Source organism: Acipenser ruthenus, chromosome 4 (assembly GCF_902713425.1).
Source record: "Acipenser ruthenus chromosome 4, fAciRut3.2 maternal haplotype, whole genome shotgun sequence".
NCBI classification, from domain to species: domain Eukaryota; kingdom Metazoa; phylum Chordata; class Actinopteri; order Acipenseriformes; family Acipenseridae; genus Acipenser; species Acipenser ruthenus.
Window position 1 is genome coordinate 76,249,620 of NC_081192.1, and position 18,158 is coordinate 76,267,777.

The following is an 18,158-nucleotide window of genomic DNA, read 5'->3' on the forward strand; positions in this document are numbered from 1 at the left end:
CCCTGCGAAAGTTTTATGAGACCCAATTTTTTATTTGCGAGGTACTTCCGATTGCCAATTGTCGCCAATCGCTTTTGTGAAATGGGCCCCAGGTTAAATGCATCTCTTTGTAAGTCTTGCTTTTTGGTAGTTTTGCACTTCCTCGGTTTCAAGTAAAATTGTCTCTACTGCTTTAACGACAGTAGCTCGCAAACATCTGTTGTAGAGAATTGTGCATGTTAGTCTCTTCGGTGTATTTCTGCATGTAAAATGAACAGAACAACCTGCAAACATGGCTTCAACTGTCTAATTCCTTGGGGGTTAAATTAAGCATCAATCTCATAGGCATTCAAAAAGAGTTAATCAAAGTGATGGATTGAAGTTTAAAATCCTATCACTGCGTGCAAATCCAATCCCAAGCTTTTAATTTGTATTTGGTGCACACGAAAATGTCATCTAAAGAGGATCAGATCTCTGCATTTACTCAATCAGGATACTAAATTATAGATTTCCTTGGCTCCTTGGCCTGATTACTGGCTTTGGAAAGATTCTCAGTTCAATTAATATCAACTTATTACTGGAGTTTGAACCACTGACACCTACACAGGGATCTGAAGTCAGCCAATACTTACAGATCTCTGACTTCATTTTTATTGACCCCTTACATTATGTCTGCAATAATTCTGAGCGTATTCATCGTTTTATACAGGTCAAATGCACCTTTCCTTTGCAGCTGATCTGAGTTATACACAGCACACAGTTGCACGAAACCAACTGCTGTCAAAAACATTCGGATAGGATGCTTCCAGAGATTTCATAGCATCAACCGAAAAATGTGTCTGTTGTCAATTACCTAAAAAAAAGACGTTTATATCTTGTTTGGTCACCTACATTTTTTTGCCTTGGTTTTGCTGAATACCAAATATCACACTGTGATGGGGTGCCAGCTCGCTCCAATAATTTGTGTTTTGTTATTGTTGTTATTTTTACTATTTTCATTATGTTTTTGTGATTCTTGTTTGTTTTGGATTGGCAGGGAGGGGGTTAAATTCCTCCCTGTAAAATACACGTGAGAATGTGGCTGGAGCCTTAAGTGTTTAATTGTTAATTATTAGTTAATTGGGCTCCAGCCACAGACTATAAAAGGGCAGGTGAAACCCTTTGTGGGAGAGGAGTTTTTGGGTGAGTTTGTTTGGTGGTGTGGTGTGGTGTGGTGTGGTGTGGTGTGGTGTGGTGTGGTGTGGTGTGGTGTGGTGTGGTGTGGTGTGGTGTGTAGTTTTGGAGAAAGAAATTGTAGTGACGGCTAATGCCCAGCCTACATTTCTGTATTTTGTTTGAACCTTTTTGTTGGCCCTTGTGCCTGTTTATTTGATTATTTTTTGTTGAATAAAGATCATTATTTTGCCCCTTCCACTGAGCCTCAAACCTCTGTCATCCAGCCACACACACATATTTGTTTGAAGCATGTCAAACAACACTTCTGTCATTTCGAATATCACTGTAGAGGCAGTGGAGAAATACAAACTTAGCATTGTCAAGCATGGTCAGAAAGCCCCAGGATGGAGCTTCCCAGTCTGCTGGATTATACACCACCCTTTCAAAGAGTTTGATCAGAGCTTCTTTGCTCTGCTTAACAGTTTGCCAAGCCTTGATTGAAAACATCACCTTGTGGTACAAACAGAAGGCAGTCTTCGTTTAACTATGTTGCGAAGAAGCTCAGACCGCTTTGTAGATCGAGAGAAAAACGCAGCTTACTTCCAAATTTTTGAAAAAAAATCATGCATCCCCTATATTCTTTGCTGCAAAAGTGAGGACACGATTTAAAACATGTGCATAGCAGTGAACAAAAAGTGCACAAAGGAACTTTTCACACACACGTTTCTGAAGTCCACTTACTTCTCCTGCCATTACTGCTGCACCATCGTATGTTTGAGCAACCAACTTGTCACCAAATTTAAACTCCTAGCACACCACATCAACATGCTGGAAAAGGGCAGCTGCAGTCTGACTGACACTAACATCAGTTAAATATATCTGAGGTTTCATGAAGTAGAATATCAACAAATGGTGCCTCCTCGATTTCTTTGGCAATGGCATTAAGTTGGACATTACTCACTGCTTCATTCTTAATCTTGTTTGATGTCCCAGAAAAAACAGTCAAAGTTTTGAAATGCTGCTTCAGTAAGGATCAAACTCACTAACTAGCTGTAGTTTCGACATAATTCCACAATTCAGGGAGTCATCCAGTTCGCCAAGGAAATGCCAGTTCCTGTTCTCCGAGATGACATACAACATTAATTAGTGTTTGCAAAATCTCACGATTCTGATGGACTTTTTCATTGTGTTGTCTGACAGCAAGTCTCCGTTGTTTGTTTAGCTACAGATCAATGCGAACTTGCCCAAATGTCCGTAACTGTATACACACTGTTAGGTGTCTGGCTAGTTTCATGACGTTTGCAGGCATTGTGCAAATTGTTTAAATCATGGTATCCAGCGTAATTCTACACAGTCTTCTCATTAACGAAAAGTAGACACGGCCAGTAGAATATCTTGTTTGTCTCCCCACATTCACAGACCCACTGTACAACGCTTCACTGAAATACTGTACATGCTCTCTAACTTCAGGTTTGGTCGTCCGTTTCTTATGATTTCTTCTTTAGTTGCATAATCTCCTGCACTAAATGGATTTAACAGCAATTTTTACTAAATTATCAATTTCTCTCTTTGCTTCAATCAAATCGTATTCTCTAGTTTCGCAAAATAACCATTTTTTTCTGCTTTCCGTTTACACTTGTGACCTGAGCCCCACAAGTACGGTGTCCATTTTAGGACATCCTCAGACATCACCCTTACTAGAGTCAAGAATCAGGCATTCCCCACTCAAGTCTCATGCATCAATAACTTCCTCTATCACCCCTCCCGTATCACTTGTTTTTGCTATCAGGTATCACTCGTTTTTGCTATCAGGTATCACTCATTTTTGGTATCAGGTATCATTCATATTTCGAGTCATGGAAATTTTCTGTCAAGGAAAATCTCTATCAAGTTTCATACTGCTTTTTTCCTGGGACATAACTTAACAGACAATCCCATTTTAGAGTCGTCATTTTCTACGATTTCATTGGCTACCGCAAATGTCAATCAACTACAGATCAGGAATTTAATGATTTATTTTTCCACACGTCGATGTAGTCTGTCTGAAGGAAAATAAGCAGTGCTTAATTTGAGCCGGATCCTGGCGGAACAGGATCCGGCACCTCTCAGATTTGACTTTTTTCGTGCCGGCACCTGATTTGCTCGGATCCGGTACCTCTCGAGGCATGACTTATTATTTTTTCCACTGTTTGCACTGTAAACATTTTAATAAAAACAATCAGAGTTAAAGTTGCCTCTGCCTCCTCGTTATTTCTCCCGACCCCGTAAAAGCGCATCCTATCCTGCCACACCGATTCCAGACCTGCTCTCTTATTTGTACATAGAGGTTATGGGGTGGGCTGGCGAGGTAAGTAACTGATCTTGAAACAGTGGTGGTCAGCTAGTGAGAGGTCCCTACGTAATCACGTCACGTAGCCTAGGCTAGTTGTCGCTACTGAATTTGAAACGTGTCGTGGGAAAGGAAAGCCAAATCAAAAATGAGGGGGAAACTGCGCCTGATGGTGATGCCTTAATTCCGCCAGTTCAGCATCACCACCGGCACGTCCTCCACTAGCTAGTAGGCCACTAGTGAGTCAGACTCGGCGGAAGAGGGGGACGGGGTCGGGGAGGACTAGTGATGGATTTTTAGTGACTCGATTAATTTGATTCAGTTCAGTTTGGTGAATAGATTAATTTCATTCATTTGATTCACTGATTCAATGACACAAAACCAATCAATGTAGACCGCATTAAGATTGTTTATTTGAACCGGAAAGAACGAGTCGTTCACGAACTGCACATCACAAAAGCTAGGGAGAATCTATATTTGGTTGACTGGGTTCATAAACATTAAATTAAATATAGTTTGACAAAAAATAATAATATATATTTAGAATACTGGAGATAACATAACAGTTTGAACCATTAGCATTGTTTAGCCATCAGTATCAATCTAATTTAATTTAATCTTTTAAAAAAAAAGAGTCAATTGCATTTCTTACGTGTTTTTTTCTATACATTTGGAGTCACCCATTGTTTTTTACAACAACAAAAAAGAGAGGCTCGACCGAGTGGTATTTGTGGAACTAATCTGTGGTATTTATTCAGCACATAGCAAAACACTGTTTCGCCAATTCCTCTTCTATCCAGTAAACCTTTGGGATTAGTCATGTGATCAATCACACGTTGAAGCACACCCATAACCGCAACATGTACATTTTATATAAACAAAGTTTAAATGTGTATATATTTAGTATTTTTAGTGTTTAACACAGTAAAATAACATTTAGAAAATGTATATTTAATGTGCATGTAAAATATAATAGACGTTTAAGAACGTCATCCATTAGAATGTGCAATATCATTCCTCATGGTCAAATATTTAATCATAAGTTATATAATTAAGCCTAGTAGTGATTCATTTTATTATTTATTTGTTTGGCAGACTTACACAAGGTTACGTACATAGTAAACTAAGAAGAACTGTAAGAAAAATAAAAAATAAAATTATGGTGCACAAACCTGTAATCTGAGTTTCTGACAGCGTGAAGCAGCACTCTAGAAAGTACACACCGTCTGGATCATATAGCTATGGTCTGGAGGATGTAACTGACGCCATTTTGGCTAACACAGAATTCTTATCATGCACTAAGAAAGCGGGAATTTGGATCCAACATGACACATACAGTCTTCAGTTTCATAACACTCAATGAGTTGAGAGACAACCAGGTTTTCTTGTTACAACAAACAAATCAGCTAGACTCGAGAGGTAAGGAATCATTTCATGACTTTTGATAGGCTGGTAACTCGACTCCTGCGCCACGCAGCTTGTTCATAGGGTGAATCAAAAGAACCGATTCAATGTGGACTCTGATCCGATTCCCATCGTTCACCTTAGTGAGTCGTTCAAAAAGAACCATTCGTTCGCGAACTACACATCACTAGGGAGGACAGTGCATCCACCGACGAAGTGCCCGGAGCAGGTGCAGTTTGGACGGAGGCTCAGTTCAAGAAAAAGCAAACGTACAACCCCTGGCTTGTCATGCAAAATTCAAAGCTGGGCTGTACAACATGCAAAAAGGTAGGAAGCTTGGGTCCGGAAAAGACTGGAGGGATGAAACTAGCAAAAGAGTGGGTGGAATGTACAGTAACGTCCTCTGCCTCTGACGTAAAAAAAAACAACAAAGAGCCCTCAGAAAAAAGGTTTTTGAACATGCCCGAACCAAGGCCCATTTAGCGGCAGCAAGCATTGTAGCCAAGGCTAAATATGACACCTTAACACAGGTTATAGTTACATTGTCTGGCTACATTGTGTTTGTCACTTTTTTTCTCATGCGTTCCGGTACCTCAGAGCCCCCGGAACACCACCCCCCCCCCCCCCCCTCTCGCGCTCACTATGTGTTCCGGCACCTCCTGATTTACAAATTAAGCACTGAAAATAAGTCAAATTAAATTAAGTGTGTTTGCACAATTTTTTTTTTTTTTAATACTCACCGTTTCACTGACAGCCACGACAGACTACATGCACGTGTGGGGAAAAAAACCCATTAAGTTCCTGTTTTGTAGTTGCTTGACATTCGCTATTTGTGTTACTAAAATGCAGCAATGCCTCATAAATAAAACAAAAACTGTGAGTATTGTGATTATTATTTATGTTTACTGGGGCATTTGTGCATTTAAAAAATGCAGGACGATTGTGCTTCACTGATTAGTATTCAATTATACGACGAGATGAAAACTTCAAAGTTCATGAGCAGCAAAGAGAGCTTTCCAGTGGCAGAGAATCACCAGACGCCCGCTTCACCCACCCTAATATCAGAGTGGAAATCCACTCAATCGAAATCACGCATGCGTACAGGTGGATGATAATTTTGAAACTATAGTTATACTGTAATCTTTGAGCTGCTAAACAACAATGACATTCAAGATCATTATTTTCTTTTAGTTTTATTTTTGCGCACCCCATATGACCCTTAGAAGTACCCCCAGGGAGACGCTTATCCCTGGTTGAAAATCCCTTTTTAAATCATTAAAATAGAGCCCACATTGTGTTCTATTGTAGTTTATGTCTATTGTTATTCATAGTGGTTCACCATCATCCTATTTGCCTGCACACCTAATGCTCGTGGAAGACACACACTGTTTAGTTTTGGGGCTGTGCAAATAAAAGCAAGTTTTCTTGAATAAAAGTGCTGTAAATGTAAAAGAGGATTAACAGTTAATCTATATAGTTCTTTAAATGCAGTCAGAGGCTTATCTTGTAACCTTGTGCAGAACTATTGAAGGGTCAACTCCCCCTCCCCGTTGTTTGAACTGAACAGCCCTTTATCCACCCCCCTCACCAACACACAGACACACACACACAGTAACTGAGGAGCCAAACAGATCAGAGCACATGGTTTGGGGAAGAGTGACATGTGGTTCATGGACCCCATAATTAGTTCCCCTTCCTAGCTCTGAGCTGTAATTAAATCTGCCACTTCTGCTCCACTGATTCATTTTATTCAGTCACTTAATTGCTCGACCGAATGCTTCTTTCTGGAATGGCAACATTTTATTCATACAATAAAGTATAATTCTGTTTTTAGTCAGTTAGTTTTCTTAACACTGTAAATCCGTCAACGTTTCAGTTTAAATTGACTGACAGACGTATTTATATTGTAGTGTGCACGGGGGTAATGGTCAGGGATGGCTGGTGACGCAATCTAAACATGAAGACATAGCACCGATATCGCTGTACAAAAGAGCCAGGCTGTCTTGCAGGAGCAGATATTAGGCTTATGTCTTCATGTTTTTCAGAAATGGTGTTTGTGCATAAACCAATATGGCCGCATGACGCATTTCTTTAAAAACCTTTCAAATTCTTTGGTCAAATGCAAAACTAGCTTATAATGCCTTACAGAGTGCAGATAGTGTAATGGTTACTATGGAACACATATAGGAATCCATATATGCTCTATTCAGAAATTGCCTTGACCACGACCTTTGATCTCTCCTTAAAGTCAAATGCAAAACTGGTTTGTAACAAGTGCAGATAGGGTCATGTTTACTATGGAACACAGATAGGAACCCATATATGCTCTATCCAAAAATCAACTTGCCTGTGACCTTTGACCTCTCTAAGGTCAAACATAAAACTAGCTTATAACTCCTTACAGTGTGTAAATAGGGTCATGGTTACTATGTTTAAAGTTATAAAGTATTGTGAGATAATGAACTAATGCAGTACATGTATTTTGAATTGAAACTGCTCCATAAAACTGATCTGTTGCTGACACTTGTGCTGCAGTGCTACAGCTTGCCAAAATGTCCAACAAGCACTGAGCTTGGAAGCTGTAAAACAGCCTGGCAGCTTTAGTTATTATTATTATTATTATTATTATTATTATTATTATTATTATTATTATTAGGTTAACATATGCAGGGACCTATTTATAAAATTAAAAGGACTGTTTTAAGGAATGTTTTGTTACGCAATGTTTTTTTTTTAAAGAACATTTTGATTAATTACAGTTTATGAAAACTTTTTCCAACACAGGGTTGATAGTAGACTTTAAAAAAACAAACATATTTTAAAACAGTCCTTCAATGTTAATGAGTAGTTCCCATATAGATTGCATTCACATGTGCCTGTACTGTAGCTAAACTGGTGTTTGTTACAAAAGGAATGATTTGTATTTCGTGTGTCCCTGCATGCAGAGGTTTGATAATATCTTGTGCGAGATAGTAAGACGTGCACACGAGATTTATATTTTTTCTCTCATGTCTCCTCCCAGTCTCCTTACAAGTGTGATAAAGCGGAAAAATAAGTAATTGTGTTAGATGTCCTTCAAGTGTTTTATAATTCCACCGAATATTCATAATATATTAAAAATACTTTCTTTGCTCCTACTTTGTAGTTAGTATAAACTTTTTTGCATATTAAAACATTCTATGTATTTTTTTTCTATTAATAACGAAAAGCAGGCGCCAACAGCAGCTGCTGTAAGTGTAGAAAAATATAGTATAGCAAGGCAGTATTGGCAGACTGTCAATCAAAGCAGAAATTCACAAATCAGAGCTAACAGATTCAAGAATGTATAATTGCAGGCTCGGAGACTTTGCCCATGGTGACCTCTAGTGTCAAAATACGTCATTGCTGAATATGTTACCTCCCTATCATGTGACAAGTGGAAAATAAGGCTGGAATCAATTTCACTTTGCTCTGCCAAAGATATTATCAAAGATCAGAACGGGACAGTGCTCAGAAAATAGTCATAATTTGCTAGTGCTGCCGTTTTCTTCAAAAGACCTTGCGCTAATGTTAAATCTACTTCAAAAGTTGATGCATTTTTTTAACAAAGTGAAAATTTGTAAAAAACAGCATTTTTTTTTTAAGGCTTCATTGACAATAGAAAGAATTCTCCCGAGCTCTCTATATATACCAGAATCCTTTGTGCGCAGTGTGACAGAAGTCTCCACTGAAAATCGGCAGTGTCGAATATCTTTGTATATAATATCTTTGGCTCTGCTCACTTTGCTTACTCCTTGTACTGTGAAACGAAGAGGTATAATGCTTCAAGAATTTAAAGTACATTTTAAAATACTTAAAATACTATGACTATTATATGTATGGTTATACTTTACAATGAAACAATCACTGTAAATGTCTTGGTTATATTTTTTACGCAACCATCCCAAACGAGTAGGCCCCTATATCTTTTTTTATACTTGCCAAATTTCAAAGAAACATCCCAAACATTAGTTATTATTATTATCCAAGGCGACTTACAAGTGTAAAGGGTAATATAAGTTTGTGTGCAATAAGTAATTTATGCAAAAAAGTACAAGTTATAAACAAATACAACATGAAGAAGTGCTACAGCTTCTACCAACATTTTTCATTAACATAACCCTTATTAAAATGTTACATCTGCAATGAAGACATTAATAGAACAAAAAAAAAAGCCTGCCTGGCCAATGAGGATTGAAGTTGTGCAACTAAGATTTGAAAAGTAGAAAGCTGCTGTTGATTTTTATTTCCGTCTCAAATGTCACGCCTATTGAGCCAGAAACCCATGACATATTTTGAAGCTGCGCGTGCATAGGCCATCACAGCTAAGCCACCACAGGCTACCAGGGGCAAGGTCTCCGAGCCTAGAATTATACCCATCTCAACAGACAATAGGGCAGTGTTGAGGTCATGTGATTGCTCTGCTGGCAGATGTAAAAAATGTGTTCAGTATTAATAAAATTAAAATATGTTGCATCCACTACCAAAGAATACGCTTTGCAAAGTGTAAAGAACAAAAAAGGCATTCACTTAAAAATTCAATTGATGCCTATGAAATACGTTTTTGTGATGAATTAGCTATTAACATTTAAAATATTGAGTACTTTGACATATGTTTCAATATTAACTAAATCAAGTTATTAATCAAACTGATAAATCTTGTTACATACCGGTAATTGATTTATTAAAATGTTTGGATATACTGCTATTTTATTGATTACTGGCTTGTTCACAGTCGTCTTAAAACAACGCTAGAATATGTTTTGTTGGAAAATAATAATAATAATAATAATAATAATAATAATAATAATAATAATATAGCGTTCTGTGCTATGGAGGTGAGACAGACTCAGGAAGACCAGATGGGATTCGAAATAGGCTTTTTAATCCTGAACTAAAATGAAATAAATAAACAGTGAATCCTTGTTTGGGCCAGGGTTCACGCCAAAAAATAATTATAAAAGCTAAATCTCCCTCTCACTACACTTTCACTGGTTTTCTTGTCATACTGTCATTCTTCAGACTCACTCTGGGTTATCTCACTGTTTCACAGTTGGGTGCTCTTTTCAGCCTTTCCCTCTGTCCCTCACAGTTCCTTCTCCAGTAAAGTCCACATGCGTGCTCCCACTCATGGCTATCCCCTTTCCTACTTCCTCCGGGGGACCCGCCCACTACACGCACACTCCATACGCACGCGCACACACCCACACCCACACTAACGCACGCACACCCATACACACACTAAAGACGTGAGCCGTACCAGTACAATACACATTAAACGAGATGTAACAAACAAGACAAACACAATGTCCAGGATGCCGCTATCGCCAGGGTCATTACAATAATAATAATAATAATAATAATAATAATAATAATAATAATAATAACAAAAAATGTTGCAAGCCATCTGAATGTGATTTTGCAAGTTGTATTTGGTTGTACAGAGTAGTGGCGAAAAAAGTAACTTATGCAAGGCTCTCGTTTCCTTCTGTATTGTGCGCATTCGTCTTTTTTGTTCATGACAGTTCAGCATCAGAGGCAACCACTGGACGTTTTAGTTACACAGTATTCAGAAATTAGGATTTAAGAGTTATGTTTTTGTGCACGTTGTACTGGTTTTACTCAAAAGTTATTCCTGTTCAGGCATTTATGAATGGGAATAATAAGAGACATGCACTTTTTTATTGTTTGATGACCAAAAAAAAAATCTGCATTTCTAAAATTTCAATTATACAAAGGTACCTAATTTAAAGGTTTGATAAAAAAATGTCTGTTTAGTTTTTGCAATTTATTTTATTTACTAAAATTAAAATGTTTCGGGGCTCCCGAGTGGCGCATCCAGTAAAGGCGCTCCTCGCAGGATGTGCCCTATAGCCTGGAGATCGCTGGTTCGAATCCAGGCTATGTCACAGCTGACCGTGACCGAGAGTTCCTAGGGGGCGGCGCACAATTGGCTGAGCGCTGCCCGGGTAGGGAGGGCTTAGGTCGGCAGGGGAATCCACGGCTCACCGCGCATCAGCGACCCCTGTGGCCGATAGGGCGCCTGTGGCTCTGCAGCGGAGCCGCCAGATCTGTGTTGTCCTCCGGCACTATAGGTCTGGTGGCATTGCTGTGGATCTGCAGTGCGAAAAATGACGACTTGGAAGGAGCACGTTTCGGAGGACGCGTGTTCCAGCCTCCGTTTCCTGAGTCGGCGGGGGGGTTGCGAGCGGTGAGCCGGGGATACAGATAATAATTGGGCATGCTAAATTGGGCTGAAAACCGGGGTAAAAATAATTGGCGACGACTAAATTATTTAAAAAAAAAGAAAAAAAAAAAAAAATAATAATTAAAATGTTTCAATTTTTTTTTTCACTCAGTGCACAGTCTATGTGATTTCCTTCTTTCACAATATTTATTCAAATGAATAAAGGACAGTTTAGATTAGGTTTATTTATACTGTTACAGGTTTAAACATATAAAAAGGTTTTTTAATTTGACATTTTCCCAAGGAGTGCTAGTGGGCCGCAGTGCCTAATGCTGCTGAAGAGGTGGGCCTAAGGTAAAAATAAAAGTTTGGGAACCCCTGTGTTAGGATGTTCTTAACATTAATAAACAAACTACTGATACGGTACATGTAGATGTTGTGGGTTGGGAATTCACACTACAATTTTAAGTGTGGATCCAACTGTAATATTTTAGATAGATAAAATATCATGTATTTATTGCATGCCACAGTATATCAAGTTTTTAAAGGTTGTTTAAATATTGAAATACAATGAATGCAGAACAGTGTTCAATGGCATGTTTACTGTATGTGTGCGCACATATCTGTCTTAGTAATTGTTAGTAGCACTACAGTTCTTTAACAGTGACAATAAGGGCTGCCTTATTAATCCCAAATACGCTGTTGACATTAGGGCTCCCAAACTTTTGTTCCCTGTCATGTTGTTTCCACTGTCACAGCAGGGCTTTTGTTCATCTCTATGTTATGGCAGCTCCTGGTCACTGTCAAACAAAGCAAAGGCGAATGCTGCTGCCCTGCCCTCTGGCCCTTCTCCTAAGCAGATTTTTGGGCAGAAGCTCCTCTCATGTGTCACTAATTGAAACGATTGGTGGAGGGGGCTGTGAGCTCACTTTGCTTGATTCAGGCTTATCTGCCAAGGGCTAAGCTAGGGAGGGGGAAAAAAAAGCAAAGCTTGCCTCATTCCATCAGGGCTTAGGGCTTCTGGCCATCTGTCCGCACATAGGAATCAACTGACAAATAAGGGGACCACTCTGAACAAGAATTCTGCAGAGAACAAATAGTACAACACAGACAACGCAGGACTACTTCCAGTGGGAGTTGAAGCAGCACAGCAGCTCAGCAGGTCAGTACTACTACAGCAGCTTCTTGACACTTTTCTTGTTTAAAAAGAAAAAAAGAAAAAAAATCAATACAGGGCAAAGAAATGCCAATTCAGCATTGGCATGGAATGTCACTAAAGATTCCGGAGACTGCTTCGATCACAACTCCAGGAATATACTTGCTGCGTCTTCTGTCATCTTAAGGGAATAAAACAATTTCCAAATTTGTACATTTCTGAGCACTCACGAGAGGCCGCTTACAGTAGGCAAGGATTTTTTTTCAAATGTATTTATAGCCATGCATTGTGTTTTATTGTATTAGTAAATTAAGAAATATGCCACTTTCCATGTAATACTGCAGCTGAATTAGGAGTTTGAGAGGAAGAGATTATTTACTTTAGTTGTACCAAGGAATAGTAGATAAGTGCTTTGGTAAATTGTGTGGACTGTCATGTTTTTTTTTTATTTGCTATAATAGTACTCTGTGTAGTGCTGTACCTGTTCCTCTTTCAATGCAGGAAAGTGTTTCTGCTGTGTTAAGCAATGCTGCTGTTTTTGTGTCAAAATGGCAATTAATATGAAAACTCAAATGCTGGTGTAGCGAACACAGTTGCAGGTTGTATTGTACTGTACTGGTTTCCCCTGAGCTGCTGTGGGATCCATTCAGTTTATAAGGGGAGGGAGGTACTAAGCTGAAGATGAAACATTAATGTCTTTCAAGTACAGTATGTTCTTTAGGTTGTTCAGACCTGTTTCTTCTGAATATAATTTATCGATTATTCTTTCCAGGAAGAGCAACTGCACGCACCAGTATCCATCTGGATCTATTGAGGGTGAATTTGTAGAAAAAGTCTTTTACTCCATGTTGGCCTTCAAATCTGAGAGGCCTGTGTTGCCATTTTGTTTTAATGTCATTTTATTTAGGACAACTGGTTGCACCTGACCTAATGTCATATTTTGTGAATGTTTTCACGTCTGTGTTTGCGTGCCATAATAAAGCTGCAGGACAATTTTAATGCTTACAAAACATATATATATTTATGTAATCCATCCTTGACAATAACACAGGCTTATTTATTTATTTATTACATTTTTTTATTCTGTTTATTGGTTTTGTAGTTTTGGCATATACACACGGTGTTGTTTATTTTTAAGACAATTCTTTTTTTGTATCTTGACCCTCAAGCTGGTCACAAACTATGCCAGAGAAACGGTTTTTCTGTTACAGTTTTTAGTCAACACTTGGTTATTATTGCTGAATATACATTCCTGTATCGGCATCTAAATTAAACCTATGGTAACATTTATAATTACAAACCTGACACATTTGTTTCTGTCCTCTTTCTAGTTGAGTATTTTCAATACGTTTGAATACAGATTTTGTTGTTTTGTAGTGTGCTTTGTTGGTTTTATTGTGGACATGTTTGAAGCAGTATATGTCTATATATTATTGAATGTGATGCTAATTTTGCTGTGCTAATGATGTTAATTGACCTCCAGCAAGGACTTATAATTTATAAGCAAGGACTTTTTAAATTAATTTGACAGCACTAAGAACACCTGTAGTGTCTACAGACAAGAACGATGAATCACTTTTAAAGGCAAGCTAAATATTTTCGATTTAAGTAATGGTCATTCTGTTAACCTGGACCTGAATGTGTTTTCAAGCAGAAAAATGCACCAGTTTTCATGAATTAATTATTGTGTATGAGTATGGCTCTAATAGTTACTTAATGCAATCTCACCATTTTAACAATTAAGATGCCATCAAAAATGATAACCCATGTGATTAATTGTATGCCTTCAACAAAAAAAAATTACATGAGCAGTTTATAAATAAATGTTGCTGTTGTATGTATTTCCATCATTTGATTATCTCCACAAATCAAAGAACTGCAGCAAATGTAGCAAATATTAGAAAATACTATACCGTGTTACTAAATTACATGTTTTTGTGTTTTGAAGTGTATCCCATTAGGTAATAGTTATTCAGATGTGTGTTAAAAAATGCATCCCAAAAAAAAAAAAAAAAAATGGCACGATTATGAGATATTAATCACTTCATTTCAAGATTTCGTATCAGGCATAAAACCATGGTTTACTGTGGTCCTTTTGTATTTAACCATGCTTTCCCTATGCTTATGCTATACATTATAATGTTTTTCTATGGTTAACCATAGTTCCCAATAATTTCCCATGCTTGCCTGCACTTTATCATGATTTATTAGGGAAGTGCTGCTTAGAATATAATTGCATGCATTTCAGTGCTTACTGCACACACTAGTTATTACTTACCAAACAGTGTTGGATATCAAACAGCCATCTGTTTAAATGCACATTGAGAAAAAAAAAAAGTCTTCTCTTTCTACGGTAGTTCTCCTTTTTTAAAACCCCAAGTGGGATTTGATATATAAGGGAGGAACTAAATAGGTCGCAAGGGTTTTAGTATTAAGCAGCAAATCCTGGCCTACAGGATTTAACTAAGATGCTAAGGTTTGTTCAGTGCATTTACTTAATGAACTGGACCAGGAGAATGGCCTCCTGCTAGGTGGTACATCCTGCCGTAATTCTCCCTGATTGATAGATATTTTTCAGGACAAAATGAGCTGAGTGGGGAGGATTTCAATTTAAAACAGCAACAGAAGGCCAGGCACTGCATCACATAGAGACATTTGCGGTGGCTCTTGTGGTTGCTTTATAATGGGATTTAAAAGCATGATATTGCTAACCATTAATTCATTCATTATTTGTCTCTTTTTTGTGTGTGTGAAATCACACCTACTATCTGCCCTTATCTTCTATTTCAACCACTATTTTCAATACCATTTTTACCAACAAATTAGGTATGTGTAGCCTCTTACTGAAGGTTTACACATTTCAATATTTTAGTTGATTTTTGACTTATTTTGTAAGAATCCTCACTTATATTTAGAATAAATGTGGTTGAATGGTTCTAGGTTTTCTTGTCATGGTATACAGGGAAAAATAATTAAACAAGTTGATTTGGATTATATATTACACTTTTTTTCAAATGGCACCATTCAATATCAAGGTGAAAAGTGGATATTTGAGTTACATGTAAATAATATAGTATACAACAGTCTATGACATTGGGAGACTGATCTAACTGCTGCTTGTTCATATACTATATTATTATCCCCTGCAGTGCATGAAGTCCCAGTGTTGGGGATATGTTGGAGGCAGCTGCATATATGCAGGTCTAACTTTAAAATGTTCTTTGCATCTGCAAAGCCACTTATCAAATTCTCGTTAAACTATTAATGGACATATCTTATACTGTATTATTTTGAATTTACAGCTGTGGTGGGGAATGTATGTTACTGATATACCTGTTTTAATTACAGAAGTATAGAGTAAGAAGAAGAGCAATGAAAGTAAGTAGTGTCAAAGTCCCCAAATAAAAATAAAAAAAACTAAAGGATATTGGCAGACTCCAGCGATCAGAATATCTGCTTTGACTGGTGTTAGTGGAGCTTTATTGTCCACAAATCAAACAAGGTGGGTTTTTGATATCGCATTTCCAAAGACATCATGAAACGCTATTGGGATGTGATAGATGTAACCTGGTCTACACCCTATGAAGGAATTGAACTTGTGACCTTGTGGTGACCCAGAGAGGAGTCTGCCCCTTGCTGGATATCTCCCATACACAATAGAGGGTTCACCCCAGACCAACCCCCACCCCAGAATTCTGAATCTTGAATGAATGTAGCATGTACAACTGGGTAACACTTTTACTTTTTATTTTTTATTTTTTTTAATGTGAGCCTCTGCTGCTAGTTTTTAAATCAGGATAATAATAATTTATTTTTTGAAAGCATTGAGAATGTTTGTCATTGAATTTCTTTTAGTATTTAAAAAAAAAAAAAAATACAAGAGAGGCCAAAAAAAATAAAGAAAGCATTATTCAGCAAGGTCTCAAAACATAAAAAAATTATATATATATATATATATATATATATATATATATATATATATATATATATATATATACTTTACTCTCTTAGGACTGGAGAGTCACACCCCTGATCCACAGTTGTAGAGTTCTATTCCTGATGGCCAAAGAAGACAGTACTGTGAACTGTACAGCACTGTAAATAATACATTTATAACAATGGACAAAGGCATTATCAAACTCGCATAACATACTCTATCCATATGCCCTATGTCTGGCCATTTAAAATCTGACATAGTGTAAGTATACATACAATTGCTGTCCTTTCATCTGTCGGGCCCATTTGCAATGCATTCATGGGGGGATGGTGCATGTGCTTATAAAGGCTTATGGCAGGTAACATAGTGTAGGAATTGTTATAGCTTCTTTTAAGATCCAGAAGAACATCTTTACTAGATGTTCTCTTGTTAATTTCAAAACTCTAGTTAGGAAACATCCTGGGGCTCTGATCATGCTGACTCAGGGGAATCAAAGGACTCCCTGTTGCTCACATGCCGAAAAGCGAGGACTGCACTTGGGCAATTTGTTGGCTTTGTAAACCCAGGTTTTTGAAATTGTACTTCTTATAATGCTAAGCAACAGCATGTCATTATCTGTAGCTTGTGCTATTTTAGATTTGTTGCATTGCGATACTGTTTTGCTATTTACAGTATATGTATGCTGTAATCTGTAAGCTTGTCTGGTTGTTACCATCTGTTTCCCTCCTGAGACAGCCTTGTAAATAAAATGTTAATGTCTCATAGATGCTGGCAAAGATCTCAACATGTTGAGGTTAATATTGTAGCAGCAAATTTGTGTCAGAAGTCAGTTCACCTCTGTCTGATTCTGATCTAACTTGTGTTCGGTTACAGCTTTCTGCAGGACTAAGCAAAAACATCCACAAAGTACCTTCCATCTAATGTTTTGCAAGGATAGTGCACGTTTTTGCGCTGCTTCATGGAAATGGCATTGATGCGTGAGCCCTATGGCAACTCGAAATGCATAGGATCAATAGTCCCAAAACAGCACTAAAATACAGAACAGAGGTGCTAATCTGAAGTTAATATATTTTCCAATATTCTTTGCACTCAGCTGTTCAAACTAGGGCGATTTGTTTTATTCAAATATGTCTTCCCTGAGAGGGTGTCGTGCTGAATTTTGCATTATTTTGAGATATGTGCATGCATCAGCGTTTGTTTGAGTTTTGACTGACTGATTTATTGATCACTGTTGTTTAAGGGTGAACTTTCAGTATTATAAAATAAATATACTTTTTAGATATCAAAACAGTATAAAAACATCAAAATACCAAATAGATCAAGTGAATAGCCATTTCCTCACACTCAGTTTCTTTGAAACAGACCATATGCTATTTAATTTGTTATTCTAATATTTTACACTAAATCATGTAATACAAATATGTTAGTGTGACAGGGGACACCCCGCCAGGCATTTTAAGAAAGTTAGGTTATTTATTTCTCATTTTGTAACTTGAAGGATGATTTTTTTTATACCTTTTGAAAATATTTGTTATTTACACTTTACCAGCCCAGTTGTATTGACAGTAGTGCATGGCTTATATTGAGGTGGCTTCACAAAAGATGACCCTTGTAGCATGTCTATATTGTGGATTAAATCAGGCTTCACCGGGCAAAACCAGGCTTTAGCTAAATATACACTCTACTGTACTACCTGAATAAAGGGCACGACTCCTAACTGTCAGTTAATTAAAATAGTGAGTCTAGGATTGAGTCTGACATTTTATGTGCTCTAATGAGAGCGGTTCCATTAGAATTGAATGTTAACCTTATCATAGAAATACTGTATGGTTCCACTGTTGTACACCCCTAGTGAAACTGACTCACTTCAGAAGACCCAGTGGTTGAAAAAGCATACTATTTCTGGAATAGTAAGTAAGCATGGTAAATAATGATGAGCGCAGACACAATAATAGTAATAGATATTGGTACAGAACACACATATAAGAACATT

At 37.5% G+C, this 18,158-nt stretch overlaps 1 protein-coding gene across 12 annotated transcripts in view; it reads left to right on the plus strand.

Annotated features, from left to right (window-relative positions):
- The window catches only part of LOC117400384 (poly(rC)-binding protein 3-like), a 311,376-nt gene that overhangs the window by 216,438 nt on the left and 76,780 nt on the right, over positions 1–18,158 (plus strand). The window contains exon 1 of one of the 12 annotated variants that reach the window (XM_059022799.1): positions 11,984–12,234. The exons of 9 other annotated variants lie outside the window; for them this stretch is intronic. The gene's annotated coding sequence lies outside the window, so the exon portion shown is untranslated. Of the gene's footprint in view, positions 1–11,983; positions 12,235–18,158 lie in introns of those variants that run through there. 2 more of the 12 variants (XM_059022801.1, XM_034000261.3) reach the window with 2 other exon arrangements.